Below are 21260 nucleotides of genomic sequence, written 5' to 3'. Positions count from 1 at the left end.
AGTAGAGCTATAATCTTGTGTGTATTTTTGGTAAAACTCGAGGATTGTGTGGTGATGGTATAGAAATCCAAATACAGATATTTGTAAATACTAAATTATAATTGAACTGTAATTTGATTTGAATAAGCTAACAGGTTCCTACGCCTGTGGCCCTTGTTGGGGATGGAAATGGATTTAGTTATGACTGATAACATAAGCTGTTATAGTTCTGGATTTACTTATAAAAGAAAAAAGTGAGGAAAAATTTTCTATCAGTTATTATGGCTAACAAAGCCTCATATAGAGTAAGTGTCTTATGAACAGTTTTGCAGAAACACAGTACTATCTCTTTCTCTCTTGGGATTTCGGTAATCATATGTCTCCAGAGGATCAGGTGCGCTTTGATCTCTTCCTCCTTCCTTTGCTTGCATGATAATGCAGAGTAGGTTGGTGTGGCTACTGCTTTAGGGTCACAGTGGTCTGAATTTACTCTAACCCTTTTCAGGGCAATGTCCATGTACTAGTTTCGTACATTTATAGACATTATTTGCCCTATCAGTAGGAAATCTAGTTTGATGGTGGTCTGTTTTTTTACTTTTTTACTCCATTATATATATATAAAATTTATTATTATATGTTATTATTATTTTTTAAATTACTTTTTGTATTTAAAGTATATTTTGATTTGGGAGAGATGTTTAGGATTACCTTCATCATGTATGCGATATCTGTCTAGTTCGCATAATAATTCATTTTTCATCCAATTTTTATCAAAATACGTTATTGTACTATGTAGGAGTCTATCTATTATGGTTGGTATGTTTGAATATTTGTGTATGAAGTTTGATGACGTGGTTCTGAGAACTCTGTTTGCTGTTGTGAGGAGTGTGTTTTGTATTGTTTGCAGCTTGGTTTTGATTATTTTGTCACTTGCCGGAGCTGCATAGTCAATTAATGGTCTAATATATTTTTGTAAATTTTTAGTATATTGTGTGTTGATGTTCCATTGTTATTGCTAGTTAGACTCCTAGCATAGTTGGTTTTTTGCCAGACTTTACTTTTAATTTCATTTAAGTGGTTAATTCATCTTAATCTGGAGTCATAGGTTTGACCTAGAAATTTTGCTGATGTGGCAGTCTGAAGTCGTGTTTCATTCTTATATATTTCCGGCTGTACTTTTTTGTGCTTTATCAGTTTGATAAATACGACTAATTGTGTTTTTGCTGCATTTATTTTTATTCTGTATTTTTGGCAGTATTTGCTTATTCTATTTAATTATGGTGTATGTTTGCGGCTGCTATTGCTGGTATTGGAACACTTTTCCAGACTGCCACATTATCAGCGAACAGTGAAGAGAATCCTTCAGAGGAACTAAGTGGTCAGTTGTTTGTCTAAATTTTCTGAAGCCATTTTGTTCTTCAGACAACTTAGAAGTTATGTGGAGAGTCTGTTGCTAATTATGCATTCTAAAATTTTGCCTACACAGCTGGTCAAGTTGATTGGTCGGTAGGTATTAGGTTTATTGGTTGGCTTTCCTTCCTTATAGAACATTAATACATTAGCATGCTTCAAAGAAACTGGTAGGTATCCAGAGGATAGTGATAAGTTGAAAAGTGCTTTTAGGTGGTCAAACAATTTCGGAGTGCCCTTTTTTTTAGGAGGATGGCTTGTATCTCGTCTTCACCTTTGTTTTTTGTGTTTTTTATTGCTTCATGGAGCTCATGCATGGATATTTCTTTCTTTAGCAGTTGGTCTTCGTAGTTTGTTTTGTGTTTCGCATTTGTCTCAGATATGCTTGCTGGGAAATCTGGTTCAAATTGTTCTTTATTGTTTGGTATATAATTTGTTGTAAAATTGAGCATTCATATCTGGATCAGTATGTGTTTTAAATGTATTCTGTAGTTTGTGTTTGAAAGCTTCAGCTTTTTCTTTATTTGTGTAAACTGTTATGTTATTGTACTCAAGTGTAGGATATTTTCTTGTGGCTGAATTGTCATTGGTTAGTCGTCTAAGATGTGTCCAGAATTTTTTCGGATCAGTTTTATCGTTTAATTTTGTACAAAAGTTGTCCCATTTATCATGTTTTACTCGTTTCATTTGTGCTCTAATATGATTTCTTATATTGTTCTTTTGTGTTTTGGTTTCTTGTTATCATGAATTGTCTTCTTAATTGTCTTCGTTATTTTATTAAGGTTATTATTTGTGTGTTTGGTTTCAAATGTGGTTTTTGTTGTTTTACGGTTTTGTTTCGGTATTGTTTTATTTGCCGCTTTTTAAAGACTCTCCGTTATTGTTTGACAGTAGATATCCAATTCAGTATAATTTTTTGCTTCTTCTAAAACGTTATTTGGTAATTGATTGTCTAATTCGTTTTGATAATCTTGCCCATTTGTTTTATTGTAATCAAATTTTTCATTTCTATAGGTTGTATTTTTATGGGGGCCGAGATCGAAGACGCAGGTTATTGGTAGATGGTGGGTGTCAACATCTTTTTCCCATTGAAATTTTATTAGTTTCTGGCTCATATTATATGTGTTTAAACAAAAATCTTGTATGCGCTGTATGTGTGGGGATGTTATATTTGAGTAGGGCATATTGTTATCGTGTATAAACTGTAGTAGGATTCTTCCATTATTGTTTGTAAAGTTTCATCCAAAGTTTAAATTTTTACTGTGTAGCTCTCCAATGGCTATAGAGTTTTGGTTGTGGGAAACGATGCTGTTGAGTAAAGTTAGGTCTTGTTGCTTATGTGGTGAACAGTACATTCCTGCTATTGTCGCATTCCGTCCGTAATTTAGCAGTGTAAGACTAGAGGTAAAGCAGCTCGTCATCTCAACCCAACGCTAACTCTTGGGTTACTCTTTTTACCAACGAATGATGGGATTTATCGAACACTGTAACGTCTCCACGGCTGAAAGGGTGTGTGTTTCGTGTGACGGGGTTTGAACCCTCGACCCTCAGATTACGCTCGAGCATCCTGACCACCTGGTTATGCCAGGCATATTATAATTTCATCTGTGTTACGAAAGATGAGAATGAGAATACTAAATACTGTGACCTAACTTTTGACGATTACATTGAAATGCGAAATGAAGGTGAGTTATTAGTATTACTTTGTTTTTCAGACATATACTCACACAGATGCAAAACTTTTAATAAAATATGCTTTAAAACTATCATCAAGTCATTTTGCAGGTATCTAATCCTCCAAGTTCAATAAATTGCTGCGTATATATATATGAATGATAAAGTATTGTATACTTTGTTAGTGATATTTTCCCGCAAAACTACTCGAGTAAATTAGAATATTAAAATTATATCCGACAAGAGAAGTATCATTTTATATAGTATTCTGAGAAAAGGACTGGTTATATATGTTCAGGTATATATAAATTTGGCATTGAACAGTTTTTATTATATGCAATGACTTAAATACCGTTAAATAGGTAAAGAAATGATAGTTCAATGGCAGAATTTGGGGCTTTAGGTTATTCTACTTTTTTCACTTTTTATTGATGATTATTTAAGCAATAATTTTCATCTTGAGCAACTGCAAAGTGGAAACAAAATCAAATAAGGTGATCACATGATCAATAATAAAACTTCTGGTTCAGAATAAGATAATATTTACCCAAGGCTTTTGAAGAAGGTTATGTGCTCAATGCTACTGTTTGTTGAATAGTGAACAGTTGCCACAAGATTGGAAGTTTGGTAATGTTACTCTTGTTTTCAAGGAAGTGATAAAAATTCATCCAGTAATTATAGGCCTGTTAGTTTCACATTGATTGTTGGAAAAGTTTTGAAAATATAATAAAGTTTAAGGTTTGTTAGATAGTTAGGATGGTTCCACTAGGGGAAATCTTGCCTAATGTTTTGACATTCTGATTACATAGATGAAGATGAGGATGTGAATAGTATTAAAATTATTACACAAAGTGCCACATAAAAGGCTTGTTGGAAAGGGTATCTATAAATGGGAAGGATCAAGTCAGCTTATTATATAGAAAAGTGGATGGATGGAAACAGAATGATGTTATAAATGGAGTTAAACTGGATTAATGTTGCAAGTGGGGTAACTCAAAGCTCAGTGTTAGGACCTTTGCTCAAAGCAATGTATTTTTGCTAGTACTGGGTCAAATAAGAGTTTAGATTGTATTTACGAAAAAGTTGTAATATCGTTGTATAGGTATGTAGTAAGACCACATATGGAATACTGTATTTAACCCTTAGAAAGAATATTAAATTGTTGGAAATAGCTCAAAGGATAGCTGATAGGTTAGGATTTTTGAAATTGTTTTGTCTTGGAAAAAAAAAAGAGCTAGAGAGGATCTTATTGAGGCATTCAAGATTGTTAAAGGTATTAAAAGCATTAATGTATCGTTTTTTTGTACTTAAGGGTGAGAATGATAAGGGGACACAGTTATAAATTTTGGCAGGGTAGGAATCATCTTTAGTTACAGCATGTTTATTTCTTCAATTGGATGGTTGTTTTTTGGAATAAGTAGTCGTCATATGTGATTGATAAAGTTAAGGAACTCAAAAGAAGACTTAATGAACATATGAATGATAATAACTTGTTTTGAGTATTTTATTTGAGAGTGTAGTATAACAGATGGAATAACCTACATAGACCACAGGTCTCTTGTTGCCCTTAAATTATGTGTATATATGTATGTACTTTTAAAATTAAAAACAATACATTTAACAAGTTGAAAAATTTCCCAATCAATTGTGGTAGGATAGTGTGTGTTTTCTTACAACAAAGCCACATTGGACTATCTGCTGAGTTCCCTGAAGGGAAAGAAAGGTAGGATAGAACTCCAGGTTGTGCCAAAAGTATTAGAGAATGGTTATTGGGTTGGTTTATCCTATTTTCTAAGAATGCCACCATAATGTCTATCTGTTCCTGATTTTTTACTTAAGATTTTATGTTTTACTGATTTATTGTCATTGAGGCATGATAATCTAACACTAAACATTAAAATTCTTGAACAAAATTACAACTGCCTTGATGTAACCCAAGTACCTGTAGAATAATTTATTTTAAAATAATAATATTTTATATGTATAGCATGTAATTATACAGTTTATACTGAAATGGAGAAAGAATATAAATTCTTATGAATTAGTAATTGTTTTACTTGTGACTCAGAACTGATCTATAACTGTACCACTTATATTCATTCTGGCAATAGAAAAACCTGTAAACACACTAAATAGTATTTTACGTAATAATCACAAGATGGATTTTTCTTCCAAATATTTTATAGTACAAAATTATGACTTAATTGCTGTTCAACAACTAGAACTTCTGTGACTTTACTACAGTTATATAATACTTCAAAGTCTTTGTTATTAAATACTGCATCATTTTTGTTATTTCTTATGTGAACAAATCTCTTACAGACATTCACAATTTATTAAATATAAAGAAATTTAATGCACATTTTGATATTGTACTAAAATTAAAAACACAATCTGGAGATACTTATGAACACTGCAATTTTTTAACAAGTCAAAAAAAGTATAATACCAGTTTAGACTATTTCCATACTCAAATATATTGTGGTCTTTTAGTTTTCTATTAACATGTTTTTCCGTCCATTATGTTTATTGATGAAAATATACTTACACACATGTATCACAGAAGTTGAGTAATACATACTGGAAATCTACAGAACTAATGGTTCTAGTTATCTTACAAAAAATATACATTAAAATACATCGGTAAGAAAAACTTATTGTTTCAGGCCACATTGTATGTGTTATAAACAGCTAGAAATTGTCTTGAATTTTATAAAAATTACTTTGGAGTTTATAATTTACAATTGCCCATATCTGTTTTCTGTAGGTCGTGCTGTACATAATGCTTCTTGTCATACATGTGTAAAAGCCAATCCTAAAGCGAGTATATTTTATTTTATTTTTCAACAACTGTATTTTTTTTTCTATTATTATTACTTTTATAACTAGACAGCTAACATGGTATATATGTAAAAACAGCTCCTCTACATAAAAAATTTTCTCAACCCATACCAGCCATTTTTACATATATATATCTTTCTCTACAAGCGGGTTTTCTCATCATCACGAGCTAACATGGTAATTGATTGAAATATGTTTCACACTGTTGTCCTATTTAAAGTTTCCAACTAAGCTTGGTGCAAAACAAGCTACATTTATAGACTCCTATCACTAAAATAAATTCAACATTACTCTTAAATTGGTTGAATTATTGTAGTATACTAAATTCTTCATGAAAAATATAGGCCTGGATTATTTTTCTACAAAGAAGAGACAGTAGGCAGTGGATAACTAAGCTTTTGCACTTAATTATTTGTAGATATATCCTCTTTATCTATTCTGAAAATATGAGTAATTTCTAGCTTACTTACATAAAAATTTGGTATTAATCTGATTTGAATCTATAAGAACTACATTAAAAAATAAGAATAATAATTTTGTGTTGTAGTTTGAACAAACCTTGCACACATTCTAGTCATACTATTAAATTGTTATGGTTATTTGATAAAGTACAAAGAAATAATAAAAATAAATTTATTCTTAAAGCACTTTAATTAGTATTCAGCCACTGAACTAGATAAGGAAAACCTTTCAGTAATTCTTTGTATTCATTTTGAATTGGTACTATTAAGCTTTTAGTATATTTTCAAACATTTCTATGTATCACAATAATAGGCTTGTTTTTGAATTTGCTTTATATAGACTTGACATTCATCATTTTTCAGATAAAAGTAAAAACTTTGGAGAGAAAATTCAAATATGTATGCTAAAATTTTATTATCAGAGGTGTGTGCCTTTTTTTCTGTTTTGTTTAGTGCTACTATTGCTACAAGAACAAACAGTGCTTTGTTTTTCATGAAGATCTTGCATCTCATTTGTAAGAATGTGGAACACTGGAAAATATAGCTTGGGGTACTTGTATAAGTAAGTTAAATTTTTGTATATTTTAAAAGATCTTAACAAAACAGTTTCTAAATTAATAATGTCATTTTATTATTGTTTATATTTCTTGTTTTATTTCAACAAGTAAACTTTGAAGTATTGGTCATCTCCATGGGTGTATTAGGAGGAATCATCTTTTTGAGCATAGTAATAAGTTGTGGCTGCTGTTGTCATTTTTTATTATATACAAGATAAAGAGAGACGTGAAACTGATTTTGCAAAATGGAATAAACAACAAGAACATCTTGAAGTTAAAGCTGAGGAAAGGTAAAAAATTTGCATATGAATTTTATTTGGACCATTGTTTCAGTGAATGTTTGAAAATTAATTGTCATAAAGTATGTACTGACCAACATAGAATACTTGGTATATGAAAAGTATTGCATAAGCTAAGAATTAACTAATAAAATGGATAAACATATGTTAACCAATAAAGAGAAAAGTGTAATTAATATATCAAAATATATATAAATGTTATTTTTAAGAATTAGCTTGAATGTTTATTTCTTTAGTACATGGGATTTCTTACTGTATAACATTAGAAATATTATATCATTAATTTACTAGTAATTTAGCTGTAATACTTACATTATCATTAAAAGCTGTTGTAAAAAATATTTACTTAACTTTAAACATTTGTTGTGATGTAGTCCTTTCTTTGTGGGTTCTTTTTGATTACATAATAATAATGTAATGTTTGTTCTACTTAACAATACAATTATTTAATTTCATTCTTTATATGTTTCTGTATGCATAAACAACATTTAAACTACTGTCCCCTCAGCATGGATTCCTGTACGTGGTGAGGGGATCTTTCAGGGAAGGTTTTGTTTTTTTCAGTTTAGCTCCTCTGGGATCTAAACGTTCACCTGCATGTTTGCTGTGTGGCAACCTGTGAAGGGGAGGAGAGGATCCTGGTGGTTAAGGGGTCCAACCCTAACACACTACTTTGGCCTTGAATTCCTGTAGATGGGTGGCTTTGGGGTGGCCCTCCTTTGGCCAGTCGGTTGGTCCACTTTGACTAGGGTCAACCAAGTACCAGTGTTGGATGTTCTGAAGAGGTGTTGTGGACATTGTATCTGGTGCTGGTGTTTGGGTATAGTGTTCACGAAACACTGGAATTGTTGCAGTGTCCTTGTCTGACATTGTAGTGCATCCCCTCGTAGGGCTCCATGGTGGATGGAGTCAGTGGGCACTGAAATTTCCCTTTTTTATTATGGATCCTCCAAATAAAAACTTAAATAAAATAGTGAAAAACAGTCCATAGGTAAACGACCATGTCTTGAAGATTCTGAGCAGCAATCTTCAACATCTGTAACACCTGTTGTACTTCATTTTCTTATCCTACATTCTCTCTCAGACAAACCTTTAGGACAAATGTCTCCCTTTCTTATTCAGTCAGTCAGTAAAGAAGCTCCGATCTGGTGACATATTGGTAGAAACATCCACATCTCAACACAGTGAACTCCTCTTGCATTCAAAGACAATGGGGATATACCTATTGAGGTATACTACTTTGAATTCATCATGAGGAGATATTGTTGAGAGGGATTTGAAGAACATCCTCAAGTCAGAGATTCTCACTGGTTTCTTCACTCAAGGAATTTCTGCAGTGAGGCGTATCTCCACTTGCAAAGATAGAATTACAATGCCGACCAGTATCCTTGTTTTGACATTTGCATCACCATGTCCATCTGCCACCATCAAGGGAGGTTATTCTAATTCAAACCCTCATGCAATCTGGCCCTCTTTCACTTCTCTCGCAGATCTTGATCTTGCCATCATCTGTAAGCCATCAATAGACGACTGCGTGGCAACAGTAACTGACTGCATTATACAAGCAGCTGCTCAATGTATTCCTAAAACCTCAACACATTTTCCACTATATCCTCATCGATGGTGGAATCCTGCCTGCCATATGGCACGGAAGGCTCAAAATCGGGCCTGGATATCCCACACTTTCAAACCACATCGCTTTACTTTGGACTCATGCACATGCTCGTTGGGTTAGACATCAAAGCCAGAAGGAATCTTGGATTAAGTTCACAACCGGCATGTCTTCTACCACCAGTTTCAAGATTCAAAAGGTCATTGGGCAACATAATTCTGTCCCCCTCTTGATCTTGCTCTCTGATGATTATGAAGTAGCTGAAACCTGGAGCATCGCTGATACTCTAGGTGAAAGCTTTTGCCGGGTATCTAGCACTTCTTCTTCTTCCTCCACCTTCATAGCCATCAAGACTCGGGCAGAGTGATTATCTCTTTCCTTTCGAGCTAATTGTCTCTGTGACTAGAATTGTCCCTTATGCTGGTGGAACTCAAACTGGCCCTTCATCGGTCTGGCAGTACATCGGTTGGACCTGATCATGTATGCTATGAAATGTTGTACCATCCATCTCTTGCTTCACTGCTATTCTTCTGATTGCTTTTTACCTGATCTGGCAGGATAATATTTATTTCTGATGTCTGGCACCAGACTATTGTCCTAACTTTCGCTAAGCCTGGGAAGGATCCCAAGATTCCTTCAAACTACCGTCCAGTTGCTTTTAGGAGCTGTCTCTGTAAGACCTTAGAGAGGATGGTTAATGCTCATCTCATTTGGTTCCTTGAATCAAACAACCTCCTCTCATCCAGCCAGTGTGGGTTCCGACTACAGAGCTCCACCATGTCAATCTGAGGAAGGCTTGTATCAATAGTCTTTGACATTGAGAAGACTAATGATACAATATGGAGGTGTGGCATTTTACAAGACCTCCATATATGTGGGTTACATGGCCATTTGTACATTTGTATTAAACATTTTTTTATGGACAAGAGATTCCAAGTTTGTGTAGGTTCGACACTTTCCCATTCTTTTCTACAGGAACTTGGAGTCCCTCAGGGCTGTGTTCTGAGTGTCACACTTTTCAGTATAAAAGTTAATGCCATCACTGAACAACTCCCTCTCACTGTTGCAAACGGGTTTTTTGTTGGTGACATTCCAATCTCGTGTCAGTCATTGAACATGAGGTATATTGAGCGGCAGCTACAGACTGTCCTGAATTGTTTACTGAAGTGGACCACAGCAAATGGCTTTAACATCTCTATCTCTCTCTAAAACCATTTGCATGCACTTTTGCCATCAACGTGGTATTCACCATGATCCTGAACTTGGGGCTTATCTTTGAACGTAAGCTGACGTTTATACCACACATCAAGCAGTTACGGGCCAAATGTACAGGAGCACCATATATCCTCCTTGTTCTCTCTTCCACCACTTGGGGAGGGGATTGATGTTCTGTGCTAAAGATGTATCGTGCTTTTATTCAATCAAAACTCAACTATAGATCACTGGTCTATGGCTCTGCCAGATACTCGGCCTTAAAGATGCTGGACCCCATTCATCATCAAGGACTTCAGTTCTGCACTGGGGCTATCGGCACTTCCCCTGTTCAGAGCTTATACATTGTGTCTCATGAACCTTCTTTGCACCTCTGCTGTTTGCAACTGTCTTTACTGTATGCTTCAAAACATCATTCCTTACCAAAGCATCCCACCTGAGGTTATGTTTTCCTTCCTTGGTGGGCCATGATTTTTCAGACCAGACGATCTGCCATTGCTCCTTTTGGCCTTTATATCTAGGCACAGTTGGATGGATTGGGTTTGTCCTTGGATAATATTGCTGTACCCACTGGTAAGCCAATCCAACCGTGGCTTCTTACAGTCCCCAGATGTGACCTATCTTTTAAGTTATTTGAGTAAAGCAGACACTTCTGATTGGAAATACTGTCTGCTATTTGCTGAACATTTTTCGAACCATCCTTCCATTCCTATTTATACAGATAGTTCAAAATCAGGTAACTGTGTGGACTCTGTCATGGTTTGTTGTGGTTTGGTGGTTGCATGCAGAATCCCCTTTACAGCTTTTGTGTTCAATGCTGAACTGTACACCATTTCTCTTGCCCTGGATCACATAGAAGCTAAGCAGTACTCGAACTGCACGATTTATACTGACTCTCTTTGTTCTCTACTGGCCCTGGAATCGCTTCACTTTAGTTCACATCCTGTTTTCACCATATTCTAAACTGACTGGCTCATTTCTCTTTAACATCTATTTTAATTCAGTTTACTGGATACCAGGCCACGTTGGTATTTGCTGGAACGAGCTTGCCGACACTGCAGCTAAATCTATCTGCTCTGGCACTGTTGCTGCTGTGCCTGTTCCATACATGGACTATGGTCCTGTATTCAAGGCTTGGCTCCATGCCAGCTGGGAGTTGCCTTGGAGTGAGCAATGCAGAAACAAGCTTTTCCAAATAAAACCCTCTATTGGATTTTGGCTGTCTAGCTTCCATAAGGATCAGAAAGAGGAAGTTGTTCTAACTAGACTACGCACTGGTCACAGTTTTTTAACTCATCGTTTTCTTTTATCTGGAACTGATGCACCAGTGTGTAGTTTGTGTAACACTGAGGTCACAATAAGCCACATTTTCTTTCTTGCTGTCGTTACGACTCTCATCAATGGCACCATTTTAAACATGTTTTGTCCTAAGGTTTGTCCATAACGTTAGACAGTGTTATTGGTGATGGTGACACTGTCCACCTTGATAATGTTTTTAGTTTTTTAAAGGCCATTTATCTTTTTAATGCCATTTAACTTTTTTAATTTATACATTAGACCTTTTTTTCAATATGATTCTCTTTTAAGAATCAAAGTCCTTCTAGTTCGATTTGAAACTAGAAAATGGTCGTAACATCAAATAACTCGAAACCAGGACTGGAAAGGCCAACTTCAAGTGACTAACGCTGTGTTTGAACTACTCGTTAGTCATCCTAGTGAGTTATTAAAATTTTGCTACAAGTATTTTAAAACTTTTATTACTTTACTGTTTGAAAATGGCCATAATGTTAAATAACTCACCAACAAACAGAAATAATGGGTTACTGTGAATAGTATTTGTACATATTAAACATTACAAAATATAGGGCATAAAATGTTTCTTTTTGTTTTAGATGTCTGTGGGTGTATAATGTATAAAAAAAAGCAGTTTAAGATATATCAAAAAAATGTAATATATCTTGGTTTAAAAACCTGTACTGTCACCAGATGACAGCTGCAAGTTGAAACATTGTTCAGCTCTCATACAACTAGTTGAAACAGTGGTAGAGACTGTCACCCAGTTGAGCTTTATATGGCATTTAGCAGTTGAAAATTACTTGGTATAGTGTGCATTTTTTATATTTTCTTTTAGAAAAATAAATTTTAGACTTAAGTTTCCCAAATAAATGTATTATTTAAGTTTCCTACACATCTCAGTAGAATGAATTAAATTTTTAAAAATTATTCTCAGAACTAAAGCTTAATGGATAATATTCTGTTTTAGTGGCCCAGCTAGGGTGATGAAAGCTGGCATTGTTTTTTTGGCTTGAAAAGGCCAACTTCAGGTGACTGATGGTAGTTTTTGTACTTACCTGTTAGTCTTCCTGGCAAGTTATGATAATTACAGTTATGCTATAGAAAGTCCTTTACAACTTGTGTTACAGTAGTTTTTCTCTTATTGTTGTAGACTAGATGTAAACATTGGTTTTATGCTATTTATGTTTTTTTTAACTTTGTTTTGTTTTACCTTAATTTCCATTTATGAATTTTACTACATTTACTTTAATTTTAACTTTTACCGATGTTTTGCACAGATTGCTTTGTGCCATAAATTACTAAATCAACTGACCAACCAACCAAACTACTGTCATAAATTAATTGCTTAGACCTACATTTACAAATAACATTCTACCTCTCTAATAACAGAACTGTGACACTTACAACATTGCCAGAAACTTCAAAACTTGTTTCCTTATTTTTTTTTTTTACATATGTGCAAGTTCAAAGTCTCTAACAATACATTTCTAGCAGTACATATGTATTCTGAATGAATAATGAATGGAACAATAATTGTTTGTTTTTCAGTTTTCCTGCTAGTAAATATCCTAAATAAGAATTTTGGTTTGACTTTGTCATTTCTTGATAATTTTTAGTTTCCATTACTGCCTTTCTAACACAGGAGGCAAAACTGTCAGCGAAAGCTAGATAAGATTCATGAGAAATATGGTAATATTTCTTAGTTATTTCTATTTGTTATTGTTAGTCTTAATGTAGAAATGCTGAAAAGTACTAGTATCATTTCAAGTTCAAAATGATGACATTTAAACTTCAGCAGTGACTTTTTGGATCAATTAATTTTCAGTTTTTATTTAAGGAATATGTTTTATTTGTCAATATTTAATTTTATGGTATTCTCTCAACATAAATTATAAAATATTTTGTTTCAAGAATCCTTTAGTTTGAAGTTACTGTAATCAAAAGATAAAAATGTGAAATATATTGTTCATATTATTTCCATCTTTAGATCTGTTTGTTATTATATGTTCTTTAGTTAATCAATTTTCATAGTTATACACTTCATTGCCATATTTTGAAATATATTTATTAAAATGCTAAAAATCAGTAATTAATAATGATAACATTCTGTTATTCTTTGTTTCCTTGGAGATATGGATAACGAGTAGTATATAGAAATAGACTGGTTTTGTGATGTATAATAAAAACATTGTGTTTACTGCTCATTTATCTTAAGATTGTTAGCAGATATATATTTATTATTTGTTTCATTTACATTATATTATTGATCAAATTCTTGATTGCTTATGTATGACATTCTTTAAATATAGTTCTAGGCAATGTATGTAAATAATCTCTTTCTTTAAATGCCTAGTGAATGGATGCCATTAAAAATTTATTAAAATATAGATGTATAGAAATGTTTCTTTTTTTTTTAAAACTTTTAATTCTTACATTTTAGGTATTTCTAAGTATAATACACATCTCACAAAAATTGCTTGTCATTTAGTTTCAAAAATTAATTTATGTAACACGTTGTTAGTATGCTAATTCATTTAGTAATAGTGAACTTAATAAAGAAGCATTACTTATTAATAATAAACACTTACTTATAAAATTGAAAATTTACTTTTATTACAGTAAGATATCATTCTTTTCTTTTTCCAGGACTGCCAAAAACAAATCCAGCTTACAAAAGGTTTGATGAAAGTTGAGGTCTAAAAATGGCAGAGTTCAAAACATAGTATATAATTATGTTTTAATTTATTTTTCATACAGTAAATTTGGAAGAGTAATAAATGCCAGAATAGTTCAACATTGAGTTTAAAATGTATAAATAGCATTTAATGTATACACTTGTATATGCATACAGTATAAGTATTTTCTACTGATGTGCTCTTTAATATGTTCTGTCATATGTACATTGTGTCTCTTTTTTATCTTCTCATTAATTTAAAGAAAGATTGAGCATTTTTGAAGAGAAAGTCCTCATTTAGCAGTTACTAAATCCAAATATCTGGACTACTGAAGTACAGTATATCCTATACTTGACTTTAATTGTTATTGTTCAGATCTTAATTTAGTAGCAGTTATCTTAACTTTCAGAGTGCTGTTGTTTCCTGAGCTCCAAAAGTCCATGTATCATAACATTTCATGAATTTGAGACATATGCTATTCTTAAAAAAATACTTTTGTAAAATAATGATCATGGTTTTAGAACCAAAAATATATAGTTCATAATTTTATAAAACTTGTGATGTTTGTTACTTCATTATGAAACAGTTGCCTTAATTTATATATCAGTTAATGAATTTATATACTGTTATATCATGAACTGTTTGAGCCATACATTGTGATAAATATGTTGCAAAAGAATAAGTATGTCATAGAACAGTAATAAATAGCACACATTTATTTGCATCAAGGTATTTCACGTGCTCGCCCTTTCAGCCGTGGGGGCGTTATAATTTTACGGTCAATCCCACTATTTGTTGGTAAAAGAGTAGCACAAGAGTTGGCGGTGGGTGATGATGACTAGCTGCCTTCCCTTTAGTCTTACACTCTTAAATTAGCGACGGTTAGCGCAGATAGCTTTCGTGTACCTTTGCACTGAATTAAAAAAAACTTTGTATGATCGGAGTTTTAAACTTATACTCTTACACAAGAACTTGTTCTGTAAAAAGATATCGGAATGTAAACGACCATTCATGTCAACTGTTTAAACTACTGTGTATATCTACATGCCAGTCTTTGATTCCATCATTCTCACTATCATTAAAATCGAGATCGTCAAAATTCCTTCCTTTATATTTTATCCAAATTATAATTCAGTAAAGTTTTTATGTAGGCTTTATATACATAAAGGTTGTGAGATGAGGAAATGAGTTTATCATTAATTTGAAAAATAGAGAATGAAGTAACAAGATTACAGGTGAAAAGGTATCTATATCGGTACCATCAGACTTCACGTATCTATATCGGTACCATCAGACTTCACTTTTTTCATTTACATGAAGATACAACTGGACTGAATCTTAATAGTTATCTTCTGATCCTGATACAGAAAATTTGATAAGTCCTTTGTCGGTCCACCAACCTTTTTCAATCACTGTTTGTGTGGGAGGGAGAGAAAATAAGCCTAACTCAGATTTTGTACATAAACAGGACTTTTCATGTGGTAGAAGGGTCATGATTACTTGTCAAAAAAGTCTGGAGTCCATGTTCTTATCTTTAGATATTTTCAACATGGGATCTTTGTTTTTTCTTTGTATTACGTAGAACCTCTCTAGTTAGATTTTGAATTCCTTCTATTACTCATTATTTTTCGGCTTTGGCAGAAGGTTTTCGATGTCTGACATCAGATGTCAAATTAGATTTGATTTATCTGCCTGTTTCCCTAAGGCCAATACAGTTTTTATTGTTTTTTGTTTTTTTTTAGAGACAGTATAGTAGAACGAAATATGTTGTTTTCAAAGTCGTCAAATCTACGGCCCTGTTGCCACTGACTACCAGTATAATAAGGTAAACTATTTCTCACATGGTAATCGTAATGTGCATAATAGTTGGCTGGTTCTTGATAGGAAGGAATTCTTGTGATGGTAAAGATGGAGTTTTACGATCACTCTTCATTCTTCGTATAAGATATGTCAACCAATGTAATTCTTTATATCAGTCTATATATGTGAAAATTTTGTTTAGACACTGGTCTGTATTGAGGATTTGTAAAGGTTTCAGTGATTATATTTCTCTCATGGTCTTTAACTTGAATGATTCTCATCATCAATAATACTAGGTTCCACAATATCTGAGTAAATATAGAGTAAATGGAATCTACCAGGTATATTAACAGTACCTTATGCTGTAGTGGGCTCGATTATCGTGTGATTATTATTAAATCCAAGTATAACTGATAATACAAGGTCGAGTGTTATATAGAGGCCCCATTATTTACGTTTACACTTACATTTCAGGTGCATAAATCATAAGTAAATATACATTCATTGCCATGTGTAAGAAGCGTATCCTTTACTTGGTTTAAGATTTTAATTAAACTGTTAGGTTCTTTGTAATGGCCAGGTCTAATATATATTATGATGGCAGAGTGAGAGTCTAAAAAGTATGAATCCATCCTGTACCATCAGGCACCTTATAACAAATATATGAATAGTGTAATTCTACTAAGACCACTTCCCATGAGCCTTCAAGGTTAATAGACCTCGGAAGATGAGTGATATAGTTTGTAAGAATATTATTACTAATTTAATTTATGGAACTGTTACAATGTAACGTAACACACAACTGACCCATGTTGAAAAATGAGAAATAGGTTTGTTCATAATATATTTATGATGGCGGGAAATTCAGATCAAGATATTCTTTCCATTTTACAAAATATTATTTGTTTTTGTCCCTTTCTTGTTCATGTGATATTTTTTCAACAGCATTGACGTCGTCTCTAATCTCTGGTAAATCACAACTGTTTCGTCTGTCCATCCAGGTATATAACTTCCTTCCTACTTTAAACTGAAATTTTACTTTAGTGAGTAGTTTGTAAAGTGTTTTCCACATCTGTTTTACAGATCTAAACAAAGACTGTACCCCATCAAAACTAGCAGGATGTGCAAAATTGTAATAAAAAGATTTAAGTTTTATTAAACATTATTTTATATGCTACCTACTATGATTTAATTTTTTTTAATTGTCAAATTTGTGTCTAACGGTAATAATAATAATTTGACCTTTACAATAGATGATGTTAATCCTTAGATGACTCTGGATATTATTAAGCTTAAAACGCTCATAACAGCCTATGACAACAGTCGAGACACAAATGAATGTGTAATATAATAATACTTTAGTGAAAATTATCCCATTTAGATATAGTACGTTTAGATCTTCTAACATGTGTATCATGTTTCATATACTTCCATATGCCTACATTTCGAACAGCTTCTTGGAGAATATTCATATCTGATAATTGTTCTGCAAACTCTTTCGATCCTGTAGGGTTAAAATTCTTTTGTATTCGTATCACGTCGTTCAATGTTTAGTTCGATTATTTTACTGTTTGAGACGGATCTTCCACTAATCACTAATTCTCCATAATAATTCTATCACCACTGAAACGTATCAAGTTTAGAAAAAATTGCAGCCTTCTTTTTTATATTTCTGAGGAAACCTAATAACGATCTCTAAATATTATGAGTGGGTGATTCCTTTTTAATTTTTATGGGTTCCATCCTGATAAATCACCAAATAATGAAAACATTAGTGCTATGAGTAACGGTAAAAATCCTCCTTTCTGTATTAGCAAGTTTCTTTTCTGTTTTATTGATATTTTCTTGTCAGCCAACTCTCTCAATAATGACTTATGTCTTTTAAATTTCTGCTTATGAATGTTTGTCTTGGGAACTTTACCCTTTAGAAAGTTTAAAGCACATTCACAAATACTCAAGATAAAGTCATTTTTAGCTGCAGCAATTATTTCTTTAATCTGTTTACGTGTAGTTTTATTTAATGCACTGAGGAACTCTTGATGTTGTGTAATTCTAAGTGTCATGGTGAATAAATGAAAAGTGCTTGTGAATACAACATATAAAAGCTATTTATTAATAAATTCATTCATATACAACGTCTAATTTCCTCAAAATAAAATTTTGAAACTTGATCAACTATAGGGCATTCAAACAATTCCAGATTGTAACAAGAAATTTTGACCAGACTTCTGAAAATCTTGGCTTTCTCTCTCCTCTTTGTATAAACAACTGTAAAGTTCACTTGCAACAATTTAGCCACAAGTGGATGTATTACTTGAAAATGGTTGTTTAAGCAAAAGCATGCTTGTATATCCAGTGATTAAAAATTTGAACGTAATTTTTCAATTAATTGTGGCTTATTCTTTAGATAAATACCTTGTACTTATATAACAGTTGCTATTATATTAAGAAATGAATATATATTCAGTTGAACAGCATTTTTAACTTTAGTGTGAACACTATAATTTTATATTCTGGAAAAATTCTGGTCTTCAGACGGATCTGTTGAGGCGTTTGAGGTTTCGGATCATTGAGAAAGTAACAATTTGGGTGTGTTGTTGCATCTTGATAAGTTTGTAAATATTTGACACGTGACAGAATCATCTGTTTTGCTAAAACATTCAAACGAAATTTGACTCTGGCACTTTTGAACAAGGGCTATGTAAGACTAGAGAGAAGGCAGCTAGTTATCACCACCCATCACCAACTCTTGGGCGACTTTTAACAACGAATAGTGTTAAAACATTATAACGCCCCCACGGCTGAAAGGGCAAGCATCTTTGGTGTGACGGGGATTCGAACCCGTGACCCTTAGATTACGAGTCGAGCACACTACCCACCAGGTCATGCTGGGCCCTTTTGAACAGAATATATTGGAAATGTAAACTTACATTATGCATTTCTCAACCCTAATGAAATAGATTTTGTACAGTATAAAACACTAACAAATTCAAATTGCGACTTTCAAGTGTAAACAAGTTTATTTTCTCCACTTTAACTCATAAGATTGTCAACGATAAAAATATTTGGTTTATCAAACTGTAAATAATCATGAATATGTTCAGATAAGTCTTTAACAAACTGAATTCTGGAAAAGTTTTCATTATTTTTGTATATAAGTTGTAATTCACCATAAAACATGAGTGTTTTCAGGAATAGGATAGATTACATTATGATGATAATTGAAAACGTTACTTACAAACGATGATTTACCACTGCTGCCGGACGTAGCACTAAACATGCAAAAAGCTGTAGTAAGTGATTATCCATACCGAACTCTAACGATAAAAAATCGTAATGTAACTCACCTTTTAAAGATCATGTTTGAGTGCACGTGGGATTCTCTCAATGCTCTACACATGGTTTGTTTTCGATCCATAGACTATGGCGAGAAGTTAGTTCCATTATATAAAAAAAAAAGTGAATATCCATATGAAAGGGTGTTAATTCAGGAAGAATGTGTCGTTTGGTGTAAATGGTGTGTCGTTAAACTAATGCAAATCTCCTTATCATTAGTCACTGTCATAGGAGGCTGAAAAAACTGAATATATTGGTTATCATGCATTTAATTAATGAAAAAGTTTAATTATTTACTTTTGATAAAATTAAGGTAAACCATCTGATTCTACAGCATGACTTTCAGTCGAGTCGTTTAGTAAATAACCATAGTTTTTTGGACCACAAACGACTCAGGATGTTATGTATTGTCTTTATAGCTCGTCTGTATGCTGTAGAGATGAATTATTAGATCTGTCCGTAATGTAGACAATACTGCCAGTTTCCTAACGTAAAACAGGCAAACTTCTTTAATGTATCATGTTGGTTTGATCTCTCATGTTTATGTTTTCAATGAAGAGTTTTGTCTCATTCATTAATCAATGTAACAGTTCTTACAATATTGGTGTTATCGCTCTTTAACGAATGATATTCTTTAACAGAATTTATGTAGGTCAGTTGTGATTGATCCTCAGACATGTGTGAACGATCCCAGAAATAGTTAAGATAAAATTTTGCAACTGGTATTCTTCCTGAATTAAATTCTGGGTTTCCAGGAGATAGTTATGATTTTTTTCTCTTTCAGCATACAATTCAATATATTTTTGAACTTTATTGTTTTACTTTTAGAAGTGTGTTTAGCGAGACACATTTTATTGCAACTTATTTTAATATCAATCTTTGTGCAAGTTAAATTTATATTTAGAAATGTACATAACTTATACTGTTAAATTTGTTTTGGGAAGTTCCCTCCTATTCACTAAACTTGTAGAAGATTCTTAAGTGTAAGAATAAATAATGTGTATGTAAATACTAGTGTATTGTCAGTATTTTCGTGCAGATTGAAATTTCAAGAAACTCCTTATGCCGATAAATGTAACGAATGCAATACACCATGTTTGTCAGTGCCAACAAGATTCGACTCTATTAAATTATCAAGATCTTCATGAAACAACTTAAAAAATATAACCAAAATAAATTGATTGAAATTGCTAAATTTTATGAACTAAGGGTTAAGAAATTAATTAGAAAAAATGCATTAAAAAGTGTATTACTGGAATACTAGTCGATGATGATTTGCTGACTGAGGAAGCATTAAGTGTATACTCTAGTGTCCCCACTAGCCAGTTGAGATTGAACAAGCTCGTATCGAAACTGAAGGAGAAAATAAACAACTGGAGACCAAATTGGTTCTCATTGAAGCCAAAAAGAAAATTAGGCTGAAAGAAATAAAATTTAGACTGAACTCCAATCAACCAAGTAAAATGACAACTTTAAACTTGATTGATAATATAAAGTATCACATTCAATGAAGTTAATAAATATTTCCAACATTTAGAGATGTTTGCAAAGCCATGGAATGGTCCATTCAAACATGGTCATTATTATTTCAAAGTGCTTAAATTGGTAAAGCACAAGAAGCTTATGCCTCTCTCTAGAAGATTGTACGAATTATGAGTTTAAAACAGTTATTTTTCAAAGCGTACCTCTCAGTACCACAGGCTTACCTCCAAAAGTTTTTTTTTTGAATTTCACACAAAGCTACTAGAGGGCTATCTGTGCTAGCCATACCCACCAGCTAGTCACCACCACCCACCGCCAACTCTTGGGCTACTCTTTTACCAACGAATAGTGGGATTGACTGTAACATTATAATGCCCTCACGGCCGCAAGGGCGAGCATGTTTGGCGCGACGGGGATGCGAACCCGTGACCCTCAGATTACGAGTCGCATGCCTTAACACGCTTCACCCTGCTGGGCCTAGTTTCAGTGTTATTGAAAGAAATATAATTAACCTCAGACTGCAAGTTGAGTGCCCCAACCACTTTAATATGCTGGCCCGAAGACTTAAGGTGGGAATTTCTTCAAAGAATGAGAAATACATCAAAGAAACTGCAAATACGATCAAA

The 21260-nt window shown here is 33.0% G+C and overlaps 1 long non-coding RNA gene across 4 annotated transcripts; it reads left to right on the top strand.

The window, feature by feature from the left end:
* Window positions 1-2425: 2425 nt before the first annotated feature.
* Window positions 2426-20161, top strand: LOC143233832 (uncharacterized). 4 transcript variants are annotated; one of them, XR_013018343.1, is made up of 5 exons: window positions 2426-3074; window positions 6819-6927; window positions 7031-7212; window positions 12032-13030; window positions 13988-20161. It is a non-coding gene; the product is annotated as an uncharacterized LOC143233832 (long non-coding RNA). The 4 variants fall into 4 exon arrangements; XR_013018344.1 differs by having other exon boundaries at window positions 7031-12144; window positions 12958-13030; XR_013018345.1 differs by lacking the exon at window positions 7031-7212 and having other exon boundaries at window positions 12958-13030.
* The last annotated feature ends 1099 nt before the right edge of the window (window positions 20162-21260 follow it).

The sequence above is a fragment of the Tachypleus tridentatus genome, chromosome 12 (assembly GCF_004210375.1).
Source record: "Tachypleus tridentatus isolate NWPU-2018 chromosome 12, ASM421037v1, whole genome shotgun sequence".
Lineage (NCBI taxonomy): Eukaryota > Metazoa > Arthropoda > Merostomata > Xiphosura > Limulidae > Tachypleus > Tachypleus tridentatus.
The sequence above is the reverse complement of the archived record's forward strand: the minus strand, read 5'-3'. Positions and strand labels throughout refer to the sequence as shown.